This window comes from Coenobita brevimanus, chromosome 111, assembly GCF_032717465.1.
Source record: "Coenobita brevimanus isolate Jiangsu-jjx chromosome 111, ASM3271746v2, whole genome shotgun sequence".
NCBI classification, from domain to species: Eukaryota; Metazoa; Arthropoda; class Malacostraca; order Decapoda; family Coenobitidae; genus Coenobita; species Coenobita brevimanus.
This window is the reverse complement of record NC_137064.1, coordinates 4,217,564-4,238,268: the sequence shown is the minus strand read 5'-3', so window position 1 is coordinate 4,238,268 and position 20,705 is coordinate 4,217,564.

The window sequence follows — 20,705 nt, the reverse complement described above, 5'->3', positions numbered from 1 at the left end:
CCACTTACATTTGCCTAACCCACCTCTACCCCACTACCACTTACACTCACTTAACCCACCTCTGTTCCCCCATCACTTACACCCGGCTAACCCACCTCGTATCATCCAACCTTACACTTAATTTCATCTAACCTACCCCACAGTGCCCACGTGAACCAGGTCACTTCCCCCAACTCACCCTCTGCATCCACCTCACCCATTCCACCGCGCAGGTTCTGGGGGAAGTGATGGTGGTTTGAGTGGTGCGCCAGGGACTGAGTGGTCGCGGGTTCGATCATGTCTGTTTCAGGGATCAGTTTTTAGATTTGAATCCGATATTGCAATGGTCACTGCTTTATAACTCCACCGACACTATACTCCATTAACCTAAACTTGGCCTAGATTTTTGTCCCTTGTAGCTTAGTTCACGTAGCTCAGTGGCAGGAGAAGACAATATTATAGTTATACACCATTTCCATAGCACTCGTTTGTGACTTGCATCATAATTTAGTTTTAATCTATTGTTGGAACTCAGTACTCAACCAGGAGAGATGAGAAATTAAGGCCAAACTAAAATGAAATGAGTATAATATCATGACATCGTAACTATGCGTGATATTCCTCGTGCATCACAACAGAAATGATGGGTGCTCGTGCTCAAATGCCAGGTATCATGTTAGAGTTGCATGAGATCAGTCCATTGTTGGGATGTCGTGGGTGGACTACTGAACCTAAGGAACATGTTTCCTAGCCTATGTTCAAAGTCGAAGAAGAAGAAAAAAAAAAAAAAGCCTACCCACCTCTGCCCGCCCCCTCATTCATGTCCAGTTTGCATACTCCACCATTTTGCATTTTTTTTATTCATGCCGCCACCTGCAGATTATCTTTATTTTAGGGGAAACGGCTCACCAAGGAAAAGCTAAATGGAGGTTGCTTCTAACCCCTTCACTGTTAGAAGCTTTCCCAAAAGTAAAATCATCCGTAGACATCATGAATGAGAAAAAAAAAAAAAAAATGACGCCCTCGAGTTGAAAGCGTTGACCCCTTCATTCTGGTGCCTTCGTTTATTGATTTATTCCTCCTTCTTCAAAAGTTTATTTCAGGTTTTGGGTGACCTCTTGTAACGAAGGCTTTGTCTAACTTCTCCAGTTCGAAAAGTTTCTCTAAAGTTGAGTAAAATAACCTGGAAAAAAGCAAGAAAATCATACGTCATTGGGTTAAAGGGGTCAAAGTCATCCAACTCACCCTCTACCCCTCTCCCACCTCCACCACTTACACCTACTTTACACACTTCCCTCACCCTATCCCAGCCAACCACTCACCCCAGCCCACTACGTTACACCTATCTCGTCCACGTCTCACTCACCTCCAGGCTACCGCTAAGCCACCTATCCGCCACCTAACCCATTTTTGTTACCCTGTCCAGTCCACCTCTCCCAGTCCATTTTCCCGCACCACATGTACAGTTGCGGACGGAAATACTGGTTTACTTTACAACGATAAGCGGCAAGACTGTGAAAACGACTTTCGAATTCCAGTGACGTGATTTTCCGTGTCCAGCAAACTTTTTCAGGAAGAATTTCGTAGCCGGTCGAATGATAAAGTTGTCTGCAACGGTACTCGCTTTTATCTTGTCGGTCAGTACTTCATTTTTCATATTTCTCGAAGTGCACATTTCGCTCAGTCTGTTCCTTTCAGTGTCCTTCAATTCTTAGTTCAGTTCTCGATCAGACTGTCACTCAGCCTGTCTGTCTCGGAAGTCAGTGCAGTGACTTCTTCATTCAGTTTTCCATTCAGTCTCTCGTAGCGCATTTCCAAGTTATAATATAAATTTTCTATCGGTCTGTGTCTCAGCACACGGACTGCGGACTTCAGTACATGGGTTCACTTTTCATTCACTCTGCCTCTCAGCCTGTCTTTCTCAGCACCCAGTGTCCTTACTTCTGTGCTAGGTCCATTTCTTGTTCAGTCTGTCCCTTAGCACACTTCCATCACAACCACTCTACGTTCTGGATTCTTCATAGGCATACACGAAAGATGAATCATACGAATGCACCTACGGCATTACATCGACCATACACAGTGTCAATACAGTAAGCAGCCATGAAACATTTGGATCCGTTTGTTGTAGAAGAAAGATAAAGTTGAAATTCAAGGTACCAATGGGTTTTTTACTTTCAGAATCAAGGCTGTTTATTCTCAATGACCATGGGTAATTTCCTGATTTTCTTCACCGAAACAAAAGCTGTCGAGAAGCAAACTGTAGTTCATTTTGTAAGTCTGGAAAGAAATCTGTTATCTTTCCATTTTACATAACGTTTGACTGGTAAGGAGAGTATCTTTTTTTTATTATTATTATTAAAAAAATACATTTTCTTAAACAGCCTAAGCACTTCTTTACCTCCGATTTTTTTTCTTCATTTCGCACAATGAACATCTTATGCAGGAAGCGCGGATTTATAATTTACGGAGAAAAATACTGCATCGCAATACACGGCGAGATGAAAAATAAATGGAAATTAGCTTCGACTCTCACAGAAAGTCTGCCTATTATGAAGGGTGTCTGGCTAATATGAAGCCAGGCAAGTTTGCTACTACGCATGAAGCGACTCAGTAAACGTCCAACACAACAGACAACACAGGGATAAAAATGTATGAATGAAGAGACACGTTATACCTCCACAAGAGCCAGGTGGTGAGGAGAGGGAGAGAGAAAGAGGGGCCGGTGCAGCAAGGGAGTAATGAAGACGTGCTCGATAATGGAGAAAGGGAAGACAAAATCGATAGGGATGATGAAAGAGTGGCGAGGACGAGAGGAGAGGGAGGGTCCGGCCTAACAAGAATGAGGGGCGTCCCATCTGATGGAGGAAGCGCTCGCGGTTGGAAAGTGATGGATGGAAGAGGCAGGGGTAGAGCAGGGGTGTGTGGAGTGGTGGGGTGTAAGGGTGTGTGGAGGGGTGCAGGGGTGCGTGCGGGTGGGGAGGTGTGTGGGGGACTGATGGGTTTGCGGGGGTGGAGAAGTAGAGAGGTGCAGGGGTGAAGGTGTGTGTGTGTGTGTGTGTGTGTGTGTGTGTGTGTGTGTGTGTGTGTGTGTGTGTGTGTGTGTGTGTGTGTGTGTAGGGGGTGCTGGGGGGGTGTAAGAGGGGTGCAGGGATGTGTGAATGAAGGGGAACAGGAGCGTGTGGAACGGTATCTGGATGGGTGTAAGGGGGTGTAAAGGGGTTCGGCGATGTGTGGGGGGGGGTGAAGGGGTGCGTGTAGGGGTGCAGAGGTGCGTGGAGGGGTGCAGAGGTGTGTGGAGGGGTGCAGAGGTGTGTATGGGTCGGAATGTGTGTAGGAATAAAGAGAATGTACAGGGATGTGTGGTTGCGCTGCATGGGATGTGAGTAAGGGGAGTGTGAGGGGCATATGAATGAGACAGTAACCAGTGTAGTGTGGGTTAGGGTAAACTGCAATAAAACTGTCCTATTTTAATGATTTGCTCTATACAGATATTTGACGCTTGCTTGTGACTGTCGGGTGTATTGTCGTGTGCTTAAGAGGCTTTTTAACAACTTTTCCTTAGTTATTAATTATCCATACAACACATCAATCTTCTCTTGTATTTTACTGTATTTATATCATTTTAGCATCGACACAGTTCCTCATATAACATACAAGAGACTACTAAAGAGCCAAATGCCGACAAAAGTTGGTAAGAGAGGTATACGGGAGCTTCCTCTGCCAGCGAAAATATACGGGCCTACTGTGTGTTCTTGCGTTGTCCTCTCCCAGACCATCACTCTTCACTTCACTAGTTAACCACCTCACCATCATCATCATCAGCATCGTAAGTTACCTGGAATCGGCGTAAAATTACAGTGTCTGTGATGTTATAGGGTACTCTGTCACTGCTCTCCTCCCCTCCTCTTTTTTCCCCCTACCTACCTCCCTTCCACCTACCTCCCCAACTTACCCCTCTGTCTTGCCCCTCCCTTCCTCCCTGTCTTCCCTCACCTTACCCCTCTCTCTTACCACTTCCTTCCTCTCCCTCTGTCTCCCCCACCTTACCTCTCTGTCTTACCCTTCCCCTCTCCCCTCTGACTCCCCACCTTACCTCTCTATCTTACTCTTCCTCTCCTCCCCCTCTGTCTCTCCCATCTTACCCTTCTGTCTTACCCCTCTCCTCCTCTCCCTGTCTCCCCCGTCCCTCTAGTCGCTACTGTTCAGGACCTTATGTATATTCACAGATATTCCAGAGCTAAATCCCTTCATCCTCCAGGCGTATTGTGTATTTTGTTCTTGCATCACCGGACGATTTTGATCCCATTAGCCTAGACTCCTCAGCTTGGAGGGGTTAGATACAGCCTTCACTAATCCCTCCTCTCCAAGACATCGCCTTTAATCTGAATAAAACCGTCTGGTAGTAACGAATAAATCAATAAATATATAAACAATTAAATAAATATAATAATGATATGAGCGACACTAGAATTAATGAGTTAAACTGAGCATTAGATCGTTTGTTTGTACTTTTCTCATGGAACTTACCAAACACTTATCAACTACATTAGACTGAGTAATTATGTAAAAAATACGGGAAAGCAACTTGATTCACGATCATACTTAACTACTGTGAGGACTTACTTATTGCAGAAATTGCTTAACGTCCTTTATGAATACTTACCCTGCAGTACAACACACATGACCACCCAAACATGGCTCCTCCTCCATTGTTTTTATTATCTTTGTCCCTTGAATTCGATGTCATATGAAAAGTTTATTCTTGCTGCTTCTATCCATTAAGCTTAGTAAAGGCCTCTTGTATGAAATGGGTTAATGTGGAGAATATCTTACTCTTACAAATCGAAAAGTTTCTCCTAAGTTGAATAAAATCGCCTGATGCAGCATGGGTATAATATACTAATGCAGGCAAGCACAACAGATCCTGATAAGAGTAATGCTAGTACACTACGTGAAACACAGATCCAATTTAAACCTTACCCTGTGACCTTGATCTCTGACTGGCTGTTCTCAAAAACAATCACTTCATCCCTGCCTTACCCTAAATCTTCCACAATGTCTGGTCTATATCTGATACCAACTGTTTAAGTTGACCTTGTCATGTGACCTTGATCTTTGGCCTATTGATCTAAAAAAAAATAGATTAACCCCTTGGCTGACCGCTCGGCATTGTTACGAAGTTTGGTAAAAATATGATAAAGGCTGTTTGACAAAACTAGTACGCTACAACTCGTCAGTATACCTACAAATCAGCCCCGTGCATAATACTTACGGTAGTTACATAGTCAGTGATACAATAATATGTCGAGCTGATTGTCATCACCAGAAAAAAAAAATTATCGGGGTGAAGGAGTTAAGTGGTGAGTCAGGTGATATTTGCTTTCTGACACCGGACTTAGGTAAGAGTTAAGAAATTATCCCGTAAGTTTTCAGTTTCTACATTTGACTTCCGATTATACAGCTGCACAAAAAATTCCTTTACACTGTCCGGATTCTGTGTCAGAGTCCAAAAAAATCTTGCTAAAGAAGCTAGAAGTATCCAAGTGGGCTGGAAGGCTGTAGAATTTCGTCTCGTTAATGTGGAACCCAAGACCTGTAAAAAGACTATTGACCGCTATAATACGTAACGTGCAGAAGCTATTGCTCTTTCAAAATTTGACATCTAGGTCCTGTCGATGAGAGTTTCTTCACAAATGTAAACAGAAGTCAAAAAAGAGGTAAAAAAAAAAAAAATCGTTCGAAAACCACACAGTGTCCTATTTCTCATCCACTCACTCTAATCTGCTGCTCTTCATTCAAGCTATCTATTCCACGATCCTATCAAATCCTCCTCCTCAGTCTTCCCCGCCCTGAATCCCACCTCATGAATATTCCTTCTTTTTTTTCTACGATGTTTATTGTCAATATTCATCTAATTTTCTGCCTTTATCTGCCCGGCTGTCTGTTGGTAATCTATCCATACCCTGTTCCACATCAAAATTCCTGCAAAACTATTGATCTTCTGTCCAAAGGGAGGGTATGTTTAGAAGGGGTCGCTCTGACAGTATCGTGGGCTATATTAGGTCACTCGGATCCCCTCCCCCTTTCCACCCACATCCCCGGACATGCACGCACACACGCACCTTTGTTGATCGAGAGAATGGTTAGAGAGTCGTGGAGATTTATCATGATTGGCCTAACCATGGAAAGAATATGCTGAACTTGTCAAATAATCACTGTTGTTCACCTAAACTTGGTGGAGGTTTTCGTCCAGAGCTTATTTCATCCAGCTCAGTGGCAGAAAAACATAATGCCAAGGCTATAAATTCTTTCCGTGGATTTTTTTTTTTTTTTTTTAAGGCTAATACCACATTATTGTGTTAATATCCTGCCGCAGCCTAGCATTCCATACGAAGGGACGGTAATTTTGGGTCAAGTATAAAGTGAATAGTGTACACTATTCCATCGAACTCTGAAACACCATGGAAAATATCTGGGTGAGTTTTAGGGTGGAGCCAAGCAAAAATGGAGACAGGGAGATTTCGCAGAGTGATTGAAGAGTCCATGGTTTCAGCATAAGGGGAATGAGAATCAGGGCATTTTTGTACAGAACAAGACTGCACATAAATTCGTGGGATCCGTAGCGAGAATTCATGATGTTTGACGGGCCTAGGATGGGGTGTCCGTCAGAGGATATCCCATAGGTCAGGGGTGAACATCGCTACTACGCAATTTGCATTAATACAGTAATCTGGATGTCGGGGGGTGCGCTCAAGGATGACGGTTACTGGCCATGTGTTACGTGTATGGGGTTCGGAGTGTGTTGGCTTCAGGGTTTACAGGTCGTGTTGAGACGCTACCCTGGTCGAAGACTAATACAGATCTAATGGTCTACAGATTAAACTTACTTTCTCCCCCTTACTCAAATGAGATGCTCAATTTGCAGTAGTACAGAATGCTTGAAATCCATCTAATTTTTCCCAGCCTGGGACTGAAAATGGTTTTATGTTACAGTATGTGCTTTTCCACTGTCAAACATATACAGTATTTACGGTTCATGTAGGAGTGCCCCACCCTCCTCAATATTAAACGTATTTTAGGTACAGTACAGGCATGCAAAAATGTGTGTAAAGTTCTAAGCTTTCCAGTGGGCTAACCTGATTGACGAAAAATGTGATGCTGCGAAGTTGCTGCGACTTAAAACGAAAACCAAGGAGCCAAGAAGTCATGCTTACCTGAGGAAGAGAAGCAGATTAATGTTATTAAGCACTGCCTCATGGTTTTCCTGGCAGTATCACAAATATTGCGTGATTACAGATCATCATCATTATCATCATCATCATCATCACCATTCATCACCACCACCACGACCATATTTCCTACTGTTATATGGGATTAGTTTCGTAGTATACTCCACTGAGACCTTATTACTTCCGCCAACGAAGCTGAAGGAGGTAATATATTCACCTACATTTGTCTGTTTGTTTGTGCACACGATATCTCCAAAAGTTCTCCATGAATTTCAATGAACTTTTGTGGAAGGATGGGGCATGGGCCAAGAAGAAATTAATTAAATTTTGGTGCGGATCCGGATCCGGATGCGGATCCTATGTATCCCGCACAATATCTCCAAAAGTTCTCAATGAATTCAATAAGATTTTGTGGAATAGTGGGCCATGGGTCAAGGAAGAATTGATTATATTTGGGGGCGGATCCGGATCCTATGCATTCCACACAATATCTCCATGGATCCGGATCAGGATCCTTTATAATGGCAATGGCATTGGCGGAGGTATGCGCTCTCTGCGTGTTTTCTAGTTCATAGCTGCAGTTGCACACCGATCTGATGAACTAATCCCATTTGGCCATATAAAGCACTGAAGGAAATCGCATAGCTGACTGCTAACCGGAACACTCTTGACCCGTCCATCTCAGGCACGTATTTTACATGGTGCTCTTGCAGTCACCACTTTTATTTTGCTTAGAACAGATTTTCGAAATAGAGGGGTTATATACAGCCTTCGTTATCCCCGTCAGAAAGCTCCTAAGATGAATAAAATCAACTGAATGTATAAAGAATTAATTAAACACACACGTCACAGCGGTAAACGGGTTAACGATGGATATCATATTTACACATATAATTAATGCATAGGTAAGAGTTAACTATGGTGGTGGAAAGAGTTCTGATGATATGAATAATGCCTAAATGGAGATGTGATCCAACCTTGCTGAATTCCCTGATGATAGTTTTCTGGCTTTTGTATCTTTCCTTTCCCTGCTTTAGATCCAACCCACTCCATTAATAACAGGAATAGGGTAGAGCTACCGCGATAATGACGATGATTCCAAGAAAGGCACCTGTAAATATGGAGATAATATCAGTTCTCATAAGACTGATGATTCTAACTCGACCCTCTCACCCATGTAATCTACGTCACATCTCCCAGCATTTGTCTCAGTCCCACAACATCCCTACCTCAAGCCCGACATCTGCATCTCGACCTTTCAGAATGCACAGCTGCGGACTTAAGTACTGTTTCACTTCATTTCGGTACACAGAGAGACAACGAGCAATGACTTTGGAAACCGGGCGATATGATCCTTGTAAACCAACAGACCTTACAAAATGTTATATTAGTTTCATAATTGTTCAGTGAAAAAATGGAGCAATAACATTTTCCGCAACGGTACACTAGAAATTTTCCTCCAGCTCTTTCCTCACCACCGAAAGATTGTACACCTCAACCCCATATTTCATCAGAATTACGTATTTTTCATTTTATTATTATTACTTAGGCCTACATACAATTTTATTTAGCTCAGGAGAGACTTTTCGAGCAAGAGGGATCAGATGCAGAGCAGGAGGGATTAGAGACAGCCTTCATTACTCCCTTCACATAAGAGAACTTTCGTAAACTGAATACAATACTCTGCAGGTGGCAAAAATATATTAACATGATGACGCTCTTCGATTGGGAAAGTTAATGCCTACATTCCAGCCTCAAGAAAAAGTTATCTAGCTACCTATAGCTTCATGCCACATCCTGAGAGGGGTGGCCACGACAATAGGACTTCCAAGTGTCTCTGTCACTACTGAGTAACGACATCTCTTTCCACGACACACCACCCTCCCACACAGTCTCGGAACTTTCTCTCCCCACCTCATTCTAGGTCTCCTCTCATTCTACACCCCTGCATTTTCATTCCCACTCCATCAGAAAGTGCCAACAGGGCCAAGAGTTCAGCTTCTATTCCAATGCATCTACTTTACACTTAGAGCATGTCCCTCACTTTTCTCCTTGACGTATCATATCAAAGAGAATCATCTATGGGCAGCACAGCATACCAAGCCTTACTCAGTGTAGGAATACTAACCAGCAGATAAAGCAAGAAGTAGATGTGAAATATTAGGTGAACTTTTACCTCCGAGTATACACAGTTACTTTCCAGCACCTTCACCTCAGTCATCCCACCCCTGCCATCCAGCGGCCTCCACCCCAAATCCCTCCCCCTCCCCTCCTCCCTTTGCTGGCACATCCCTGGGGTTGTAAATATGCGAGGCGCCTTATCTCCATCAGGTAAGGTTCGCTGGCCCCAGTACCTCACATTTATACGATAGCGTCCAGTTTGGCCTCCATATTAGGTCTCTCACTGCTAGCATTTCGCCCTCAACTCGTAGGAATTCCCTCAGCTCCACAAAACCACCTGGTGTTGCCCTGAATAAGACCTGGATGCGTCCACAGATGGAAAAGTATTGATGAAAAAAGTTTTCAAACCCTTGACTGCTTGACTATTCCTAAGCTGAACAGAATCCTCTGATTTTAACCCGAAGAAAATGCTTAATCGATTCTCTAGCAGAAGGGTTAAAAGAGATAGTTTTAAACCATCTGACTGCAAGTGCTGTATATCCCGACAGAAGAAAAAACTGTCAGATTTTTCTGCCTGAATAAATATAGAATTTTATCCTTAGCGATAAAAAGAGCTTGATTCCTTTACTCCATGACGAATTTGTCTTTTATTTTTGCTGATACCAGACAGTTTCATTCAGCGTAGAAGAGCCCTTCTAACAATGGAAGGATTAATGAAGTCTACATCAAACACTTCCACTTCGAAAAGTCTCTCTTGAAAGTATTATAATCGTTAAGAATATGAAAGAGTAAAAAACAATACGTCATCGGATTGTTATTGTTGCCACTGCTGTACCTGGAGGTTCATCTTGACGTGAACCCGGAGGACTGCAGACTGAGGGTGTGCTTTTCCTGCGGTCCACCATCCTCCTTTTGGGGACAGGGATGGAGCAGAGGGACGTTTGTTCGTAGAGTCGGGCAGAGGAGCAGCCTGTTTGTATCTGCGCCACCGCGTGAAGGCGTCTCTCTCCACGTCATCGAACTGAAGGACTTAAACGAAGTCGTCCAATCTGTGCTCCATATTAAGGGAGGAAAGTTGGGTCGGGCGTGTGAGGCTGGACCGGTCACGCCGTCACGAAGGGACCAAACCTGCTCACTATCTATATAAAAATCACCCGCGCTGCCCCTGAGCATGTCAATTCTAAAAAAGACATCACCTCAGCCCCGCTATCTTGTTTGTAATCTTATGTTTCGCTCGAGTGGTTCAGAGGGCGTACGGGGGGCACGAGAGGCACCCCAAATGAACCCCAGTCTGCCAGGGTTCCAAGGCTCATTATCGCCTGGCAGTGTACCCAGGAGGTGATTGATGTCTGAAAAATGTGCGCCCCTAAGAGTAGTAATTAGAAGGTGAGCACATTTACAAAGAGCATCAGCGTTGAGGAGATGAGCCGGGGGAGATCACACCGCACGCTTGCACTTCCATCCCTCCAAACTTATTCTCGGCACGCAGGTTTTTCCTTTCTGTCTGAGAGAAGAGGAGGAGGAGGAGAAGGAGAAGGAAGAGGAGGAGGAGGAGGAGGAGGAGGAGGAGGAGGAGGAGATGAAGAAGAAGATGAAGAAGATGAAAAAGAAGGAGAAGAAGTAGATGAAGCAGAAAAAAGAAGAGGAGAAGGAGGAGGAGGAGGAGGAGAAGACGAAAAGGAAAGGTAAGAACAACGCACGATGGTTATATAGGTAGAACTTTGCACTTCTGATACGCTTGACTCTTCACTTCCTTTATATTCAGTGACAAAATAGCATTGCACGGATGCCGTTTTACTTTCTTTCTCTCTCTCTCTCTCTCTCTCTCGTCAGATGCTGGTTGTTTTAGCAGGTGGGTGGCGTGTTAATTTTCTCAGTATCAGTACGCTGGTGAAAGATTGTGTGTGTGTGTGTCTGTCTGTCTGTCTCTGTCTCTGTCTCTCTCTCTCTCTTGCGTTAGTATATATTTTCCCTCTTATTTTCTATCTCCCTCCGTCTACTCGTTTCTCTCTTCCTGTCTGTCTAAGTGTCTGTCTGTGTCTGTCTCTCTTTGTCTGTCCCTATTACTATCTGTTTCTGTGTCTCTCTTTGTCTTTCTCTAACTTTCTATCTCTGTCTGCCTGTCTGTGTGCTCTCTGTCTATGTCTGTTTGTCTCTGTGTCTCCTGTCTATGTCTGTCTGTCTGTCTGTGTGTCCCTTGCCTATGTCTGTTGCTCTGCCTCTCAGTCATCTGTCTGTCTGGTGGTGTGTCTGTCTATTTGTCTGCCTGTCTGTGAATCTGTTTGTCTGTCTGTGAGCATGTACGCGTGTATATTAGTATGTTGGTCTCTCTCTCTCTCTCTCTCTCTCGCTTCAGTTCCCCGACAGCCGCAAGCGTCCACGACTGAGGAATTACCGCGATGAAAAATGAGTCAGCCACATCATACATCTTACACAACGTGGGCCAAATTATCAGTTTTCGTCCACTCAGGCCTTGGGTTGAGGGAAAGATGCTAAGAATGATGAAGGGGGGAAGTGGCTGTAGACACACGGGACACACTACACCCCTTTTACTCCAACCTGGCTTAAAATTTGAAGTCTCTCCATCGTGGCTCCTTTTGACGTAACTTTTCCTTTGCTGTCTCTCGATCGTCACTTTTTTTTCTCTCTCTCTAACTTGGCCTAAAATTTGCCGTTTCTCTATTGTGGTTCTTTTTTTTTTTTACTTTAACTTGCCCTAAAATTTGTCGTCTCTCTATGGCACTTTTTTTTCCCCCCAATTTAGCCAAATATTTACCGTCTCTTTCTAGTGGCTCTTTTTTTGTTTGTTTTTTTACTCTAACTTAGCTTTAAATTTGCTGTCTCTCCATTGTTACTCTTTTTACTCTAATTTGGCCTAAAATTTCCCATCTCTCTTTCTTGAATGCTGAAACATATCCATGGATTAACCCTAGAATGTAGTGCTGGTCACGAAGAGGTGCTGTGGAATGGATGTAGAGACGCGGCATTGTCTTTTCTGCCACTGATTTACGTGTATTACGGCAAAAGGACGAAAATCTGGAGCAGGTTAAGGTGAAAGAACTATAGTATTTCTGAAACCTGGCGAGGCTTTGGCAAGTATAATCTCCTGATGAAACTGACTAACTGTGGAATGTAAATGGTTCTTTAAGCCTCACCAAACGTTCCCCTGAATACTGAACCCGCAATCTGCCACGAAATTCCTAGAAAAATTACTAGGATTCAGTAAGGGTGCAATTAATTGTAAGATAAGGAGTTGTTGATGGGATAACGAGCAGGGGAGGGAAGTGAACACTGTGCTCTGTAATTACCGAGTGAACCCTCAACTCAAGCAGAAGCCGTATCCATAAAGACACTTAACAAACTCCAGCGATAAGCACTTCTCTGTATCGGTGGCTTATTGTCTGAAATCTGTTTGTTTGTCACATTTTTCACGGTGTTGTTCAGTTTAGTTGAATCTGAAGTGTTTGGCAGCAATTCTGACTTAGAAAAAACATAAGCAAATTATCTTATACGCTGCTTAATAAAAACTGTATCTAACCCCTACAGCTCAAAAAAGTCTATCCTAACTTGAGTAAGATAATCTGGAGGTGGCAAGATGAAATGAAACGCACAGTTGCCTGCAAATGTTCCGTTCTTCACCCTTTTCATCAGTAGCTCATATCATTTTACTAGTTTTGGTAGTTAAAATTTACAGTTATTTAAATATAACTGTTCAGCAAACCAATTAAATGACTACAATCACCTTTATCTAAACTAATATGATGCTATGGGTTTACTGGAGGCTAAATGGAGGTATGAACAGGATGTATTCAGGAGGGTTTATAAATTTGATCCCAGATGTACAGTGATTATCAGGACGTGGGAGGATGGACCGCATATGATGATGATAACAGACGGGCCCCGGAGATAACGATGTGGGCCTCGCGATGCTTAGGTATGGGGGCCCTGGATGAGAAATACCTGGCTACTTTGCATTTTATTTCGTCTAAATTCACACGATTTCACTGTACCCGAAAAAAACTTGAGGCACTAAAGAAAAAAAAAAAAATCGAAGTTATACTTGGTGTGATTTCTCATGGCGGAACTGAGGCATGTCCACCGCTTGAATACTACACTGTGTTTGCATGAAAAGCGACGGATCTTAATACTGTGAGGCACGATTAAGGCCAATAGTCAAATCGACGCTTCGGTCTGACCACAATCATTTAGGCTTCAACTGAGCTAAAAAAGGGATAAAGATCTCGGTTGTGTTAGAGCAAACGCACTTCCATATTTCGCCTTTTGCCTGAGAATACAGAACATTATAGTTTACGCTCACTGACGACGTACTCCATCCGGCTCACAGACACCCACTGCATGCAAAGGGTTAACTGCTACGGCCCCCCCCCCCCTTTTTTTTTTCGTAATAATTGGTTAAGAACATTTACCTTAGAACAAGTTGATTATGTGACTACTTGATCATAATTTTATCTTCACCCACACAGCTACTAGGCACCTCCAATCCAAACTAGTGTGGCCATTACTGAGAAAAATACGACAGACATATTGCCTTTTTTCAGATACTTGTTTACCGTAAGAAATGGCCTAAATCTTGTAAGAATACAGTCCTAGGTGCTTGAGTCCCGGGGTCGCATTTAAACAGCATCCTAGCCAATATTTACGATATGAAAGTCTTCGCAAGGAGGCTAATTATTTTTGTAAGTTATTATGTCTGGTAGCATCATTTCACTTTAACAATTGGTCTCGCGCGAATACACAGAAGTTAGTAGCAGTATGAATGGAGATGGGAGTAACAAAAAAAAAAGAAAAAGGAATATACTGCTGAATTTAAGCTCAAGAAAGTCTGATGATTCAGGTAACTGTCCGCCTCATTCTAAATACATCACTTTCACCTAATTTTTGAACGCTTGCGCTGCCACGATGTCTCTTAGTGGAACAATGTCGTCGGGAGAGGTTAGATGATGTCCCTTTTGGCTCTTAGATCAGGGGTGGGAGAAGGTCTGTGAGAGCGGTGAGGGGGTGGAAGGGTGAGGATGTGGGAGAGGGGTGAGGGGCTTTGAGGGAGGAGTGAGAGGGATTGGGGGAGGAGTGAGAGGGTTTGAGGGGGTGAGAGAGTTTGAGGGAAAGGTGAGGGGAATCTGAGAAGGGTGAGGGGAAGGATGAGAGGAATGAAGGGGGTAAGGGGGGTCAGTTTGAGGGGTGAAGAAGGTCTGTGGGAGAAGTGAGGAGGTGGGGAGGGGTGAGGAAGTGGTAGAGGGTTGAGAGTGTGGGAGAGGGCTAAGACACTGGGAGAGGGTGAGGAGGTGGGAGAAACTGATGGGGTAGAAAAGGTGAGGGATGGGAGAGGGGTGTGGGAGTGGGAGAGAGTGGGGGGCGGGAGAAGAGGTTAAGAGGTGGGACGAGTGAGATAAGGAAAGAGTGCAGGAGAAGGGTTAAGGTGGGGGAGAGAGGAGGGTGTGGGAGAAGGTCTGCGAGAAGGGTGAGATGATGGCGGGGATAAAGGAAGCGGAAGAGAGGGAGAGGGGAAGGGAGAAAGGGGAGGGGGCAGGAGCAGAAATGGGTGGGGGAGAATTAAAGGGCAAAATAATAGAGGTAGAAGGGTAAGAGTATGCTCGCTTGCCCATCCCATCCCATCCTACTGTCTCTCATATCACACATCTTGTTATCTCTTCCATATCTCCACCATCACCAGTATCTCTTCCATGATTCCACTGTAATCACTGGTGTTGCAGTTTATATCACGATGCTCATGCAAATGCAAATGGCTTACTTGACTCCGGAATCATCCCGTTCTTTCCTTTATGCAGAGGGTCAGTCATCCACTTTTATGTTTTAAATGCACCGGTACTGGAATGCAATGAATAATATCGCAAAGGGACGTGATTTAAGTTTATATTTGAGGTATAAAAGCTCTAATAAAACACAAGTAATCGTATAGTTAGTGTACTCGGTCTCACTAGCAAGAAAATGAATTGTTTGAAAAAGCTGATATTAACCTTTGAACATAAAATTGTAGTACTGTTCTAAAATCAGGCCAGATCATCCAGATTGTTTATACGAAACTTGGTATGAAATTGCCTTGGATTTATCTGGATATATACGACCTCCTGTTATATTTAAAATTCCTCCATGGATAAAAGTTCAAATAAAAAAACGGCATCTTGGCTATTGTTCAGTAATGTGATGAAGCTTCAGCCTCCGAGTTTAGCAAGAATACAGTCGATGAAAATGCATAAGAACAACTTGGTACAATGGATTTCGAAATGAGCACTATAGGTTTCGTCATTTCAACATGGCATGTATGTCTGGTTGCGTGGTGTACCTTTAAATAATTCCGTATAGCAGCATATGGAGCTGGTCCTCATAGTATATATATCTCAATACACGATTATCTTATTTTACTTTCATGCATAAAGGGGAGTTTTAATGTTACGATCGTTGTGTCGTTTTGCTTGATGCTAAAGTGTTCGCCTCTCTCTCTCTCTCTCTCTCTCTCTCACTGAGGTACACAAATCATGTTTACTCAGTCGCTTGACCCCTCCCGTTTAATGGTATCTCAAATATATTTTTGCTCCTTTAAGATAATTTTATTCAACATATAAAATATATCTCGTGGGATGTAGTGTAGTTGGCGTGGTGTGGTGTAGTGTGGTCAAGCTTAGTGTGGTGCATTGTGGTGGAACGTAGCGTGGTGCAGTTTGCTGTGGAGTGGTGCAATATGGTGAGGTGTGGTGTGTTTTGGGGTAGAATGTAGTGTGGTGCACTGTGGTGGGATGCAGTGTGGTGCAGTATGTTACGACGTAATGTGGTGGGCGTGACGTGGTGTGGCGTGACGTGGTGCGGTGCATTGTGGTGGAAGGCAGTGTGGTGTAGTGTGGTGTGGTGTGGTGTTGTGGTGGTATGTGGCACAGTGCCGCATGATATGGTGTGGTATGGTGTGCTGTGGCGTGGTGTAATGTTGTGTGCTGTGGCGTGGTGTAATGTTGTGTGATGGTTAATTTCTGATGATATTTAGTCCTGGAGGTAGTGTGGCGTATTGTGGTGTGTGGTGCGATCAGTGTTTTCGTTGTGGTGTGGGGTAGTGTGCTGTGGACACGTGGGGTAGTGCTGTGCTGGTGTATCCGCTTGGTGAGCTCAGAGTTTTAATACATGATGTGGACTGGTGCGGAGTTTTGTGATAACGAGATGATGGTGTGGTTATGTGATGTGGTAATGTGATGATGATGTGGGGAAACAGTGTTATCAGTGTTCAAGAGTGGTGTGGACTGGTGTAGAGTGATGTAGTAATGAGATGGTACTGTACGACCATAAATGGTGTGAAGTGGTGTGGTGGAGTGGTGGAGTGTGACCATGCCGTGTGATCTTGAATGGTATGAAGTAGTGGGGCAGTAAGATATTGGTGTAGTTAAGTGATACGGTCAGAATTTTCGTTGGTTGATGTGTGGTACGGTGTGCGTGTGGTGGCAATATGGTGATGTGGCCTTATACCGCAATCAAGAGTTTCATAAGTGGCTTAGAGTGATGTGGCAGTGAGATGGTGGTGTGGCTGAGTGGTGAGGTGTGGTGTGGTGTGGTGTGGTGTGGTGTGGTCAGGATGGTGTTAGTATGCCGGCAGCGTGAGGGCCCCTGAGTGAAATGGTCAAAATGTCATCCCGGCTCTCAAACTTTCCACCGTATTATGATCCTCGACACCTTTCCTCCCCAACTCCCTCCCTGCCTCACTCACTCTCCCTCCCTCATGCACACCAACTCCGTCCCACACACTCTCCCTGCCTCTCGCATCCTCACTGTTTCATACATTCACCCTGCCTATCACACTGCCAAAGCCTTTCCCTGCCTCGCAAATTGTCTTCCTCGCACACACTTACTCTGTCACATTTTCTTTTTCCTATTCCCTGCCTTACACATTCACCCTGCCTCACACATACAAAAAAAACCTCTCCCTGCGTCACAGATCTCACCCATCCTCATATACCGATAATACCTTTCCTTCTCCCACACTCACTCTTCCTCACACACTGCTAGCTCACACGTTCACCGCCTCACAGATTCGCCCAGTGCATCTTCCAGTCATCATCAAGTCACCGTATCATTAGTAATCTTAACTTTCATGCACCTATAACTTATTTTCAGTTTAATCTATAACTAATCTACTCTCAACCTAGTCAGACCTCCTTCAGCCGATCCTTGCTATAACTACTCCAGCCCCAAATCGAACGTTATCTGAAGTAATCTACGCTCAACTTTCATTCTCAGCCCAAACTTACTTCATGAGACCCAACTCACACGCAGCCTAAACTAACTCATTCTCAGCACGCCATAACGGAAGATGAAAAGGGAATGACTATATATCGACCTGAATATTCCACCTCCTCATCTCTCACAAACAATTAATGGCATCCTTTGTGTGTGTCTCGGCCCACCGCATATCTATATATATTCATGTAATTTATGAGGGCCGTAAAAGGATTTCCATCTGATTACCAAACTCATTCAACTATTGGACGGCAGTAGTTAAAATTCAGAAGGTTATTAGCGGCGGAGAGACATTAAGTTAGTAATTACGAGCGAGGTGTTGTGTCTCATTACGCCAAACAATGATATAATATCCCGCCCAATCCCCGCCATGTCAGATATAATTGCTGCTCGCGACTAATATTCAACCCGAAGGAAATTACTCCCCTTTTTGACGCGACCTCATATTCCGGTGGCATTGTGGGGAAGGCGAGCGCCATGACAGAGTGCGTTGCGGGAACGGCCTGCCACGTCACCAAATTATCTTTCCTTGCCTTTCTTTTTAAAAATTTATGTGAAAACTTCTGCTCCTTTTACGCTGCTGCTTTTTGCTCTCATGCACTTTTCAGGGTGCTTGTCTGAGTAAAGAAATTAGAACAACTTGCAAGCAATCCCCGCAACACAGGACAGGCTGCCAGCTGATTGTCACCGGGAAAGCGACTTATGCACCACCCTATACTTCCCGGTTCGTGATTGGTCGAGGGATGGAGGCCGGCGTTCACGGTGTAAATGATAATAATGCCGTATTAGTGTCCCCGTGAACAGTAAATACAGGGCTAGTGGGACGGGCCTTTTCATCCGACGGGTAATACGGTAGCGGCGGAGGCGAGACGGAGGGTAATGAAGGGGGCGGGTGTAGGAACACGGGAGATTGTGATGGAGGGGCGGGAATTGGGGAAGAATCGGCTAGAAAATGGATATAAACCAAAAGGGAAAAAATATAGCAGCGTTTATTGCAGTTTGATAATATTCGCGCATAAAGTCTCACTAAATGAACGCTGGTCTCAGGGATGGGGTGAAAAAATGTAAAGAAAGATTACGAATAAACTCTCAAAGTCTAGAAAAAGTTAGGTTTATTGGATTTTATTGTAAATAAGTATAATTCTCCCTAAAACTGAGCATTGATATCATGGGTAAGGATGACAGAATGTAAAAGGAAGAAACTGAATATAACCCAAAAGTAAGGGATAACAATGATTTTATGTGCAGTTTTCGGTCAACTGCGAAGTGTCTAGAAAAAAGGTCAATATCTAACTCTTTTAGGCTCCCGCGACTCAACCACAGCTGAATATAATCGTCTAACTTTACCCAGAATGAAATAATAAAACTGTCCCGTTCATTATTATTATTATTATTTTTTTTACAGTATTAACACTTTCAGACTAGCATACACTCTCTGAGCTTAATATAATCATCTGGCGTTAGCTAGAACTATGTAGCAGTGCTGTCCTGCCCACGGAGGTGTTAAAACGTATGGAATTTTCCAGTTAAATAAAACTGAATTTACCGAGAAAAAATTACTAAGTTCAACCATGGCAATGAAAAAATTTAGAAGTAACTGATAACACTTTATTTGCGTAGGAATTCTCACATGAATATGAATCGTCAGACACTGGCGAGTTAAAAAAAAAAAAAAAAAAAGACTAGACTCCGCAGTGAAGTGGTTAACGCAAGGGAAATGATGCAGAGGGAAAGGGAGAAGTGAATGTCTGGTCCAAGGGTTAGGCAGAATAGTATTAGGATTATTGAACGTTAGATACGAAGTTAATTTAGTTACCACGAAGTAAAGCCGATCGCCCTGAAGGTCGGAACGTGGTATTCGGCACTGCGTTCGAAATAATTTACTTGAAAAACCTGAACCCTTTCATTCAACGGTGATGTGATCCTTTATGGCACTGGTCCGCATTTTGAGTTGAAAACGTTAATTAAAAGAAGTCGGCCTGCCAATAGTCCAAAATATACCCAACAGAGTCGTCGCCACCTGTTTTTTTTTCCTTATTTTCACACAAAAATGAAGGAATATAATCGATCAATTATGAAAATCTTTGGTAAGCTCACGCCGCATTTCACTTAGCAGATTTAGATGGAACAAGTGTTATTATGTCGAGACTGACTCGAACTGGCTCCACTCGGTTCAAATAGGTGTGAATCGAATCGTCTTGCCTCTGCTACCTGAATGTGGAATTTCAGAATGATAGGTCAACTCTCAGGCATGTTTTTCTTGAAAAGTGATATTTTTTTGTAAACCTTTCCCTAAAGTAATAGACTTAGAATCCTTGATTATGATATGGTGGTCTTGGCCGCCTTCAGTGCTGAGGCTCAAAGCATTTCCAGTACAGTGATGTCTGTTATTTTAGTTATTCTTACTACTACCAGATGATCTTCCGATTTAAAAATACCATTCTCAGGGAATGTGTTAGCAACTCCCTCCATTAATTCTCTCAGTGTGATGACGTTATTATCTTTTTGGCTGTAGTAGTGAAATGGTTAACAGCTACTTTCTCTTAGCGGCAGACAACAGCCGTAATCTGTTGGATAAATTTCCGACAGATTACTTATAAGTGCCTGCATAAATCAAACCTTCAGTGAATTAATCTTCAACACATCGTTAACGCACTCTTTACTTTTTAATAATGTCGGACGTTTATTGGAATAAAATGCTAGAGTTGTCCCGAAAATAGGATGGTTAATGACAGCACATTAAGCCTCTGAGCCTACTATGACTCACTCTCGGCTGAATAAAATCGTCTGGCGTTAGATGAAAAAGATAAAAGAAGTCTCTACCATGAGAGAGCCAATACCTGACCAGTGTTTACCAAGAACGGGTTAAGATATTGCCACATCTTTAACAACTTTCAAAGGCCTCAATGATGAGTACATGGAGTTGTGGCCTATTATTACTAGGCACTTTGACGACAGTTCTCCATTTCTGTGTTTTTCTTTTTTCCTGTTTCTAGACTCCACTCACCCCATGTATATAAGTGGGAGCGAGGTTGTGATGATGATGATGATGATGATGATGATGATTCTGTTGCAAATGTTTCCCTTTATATATATATATATATATATATATATATA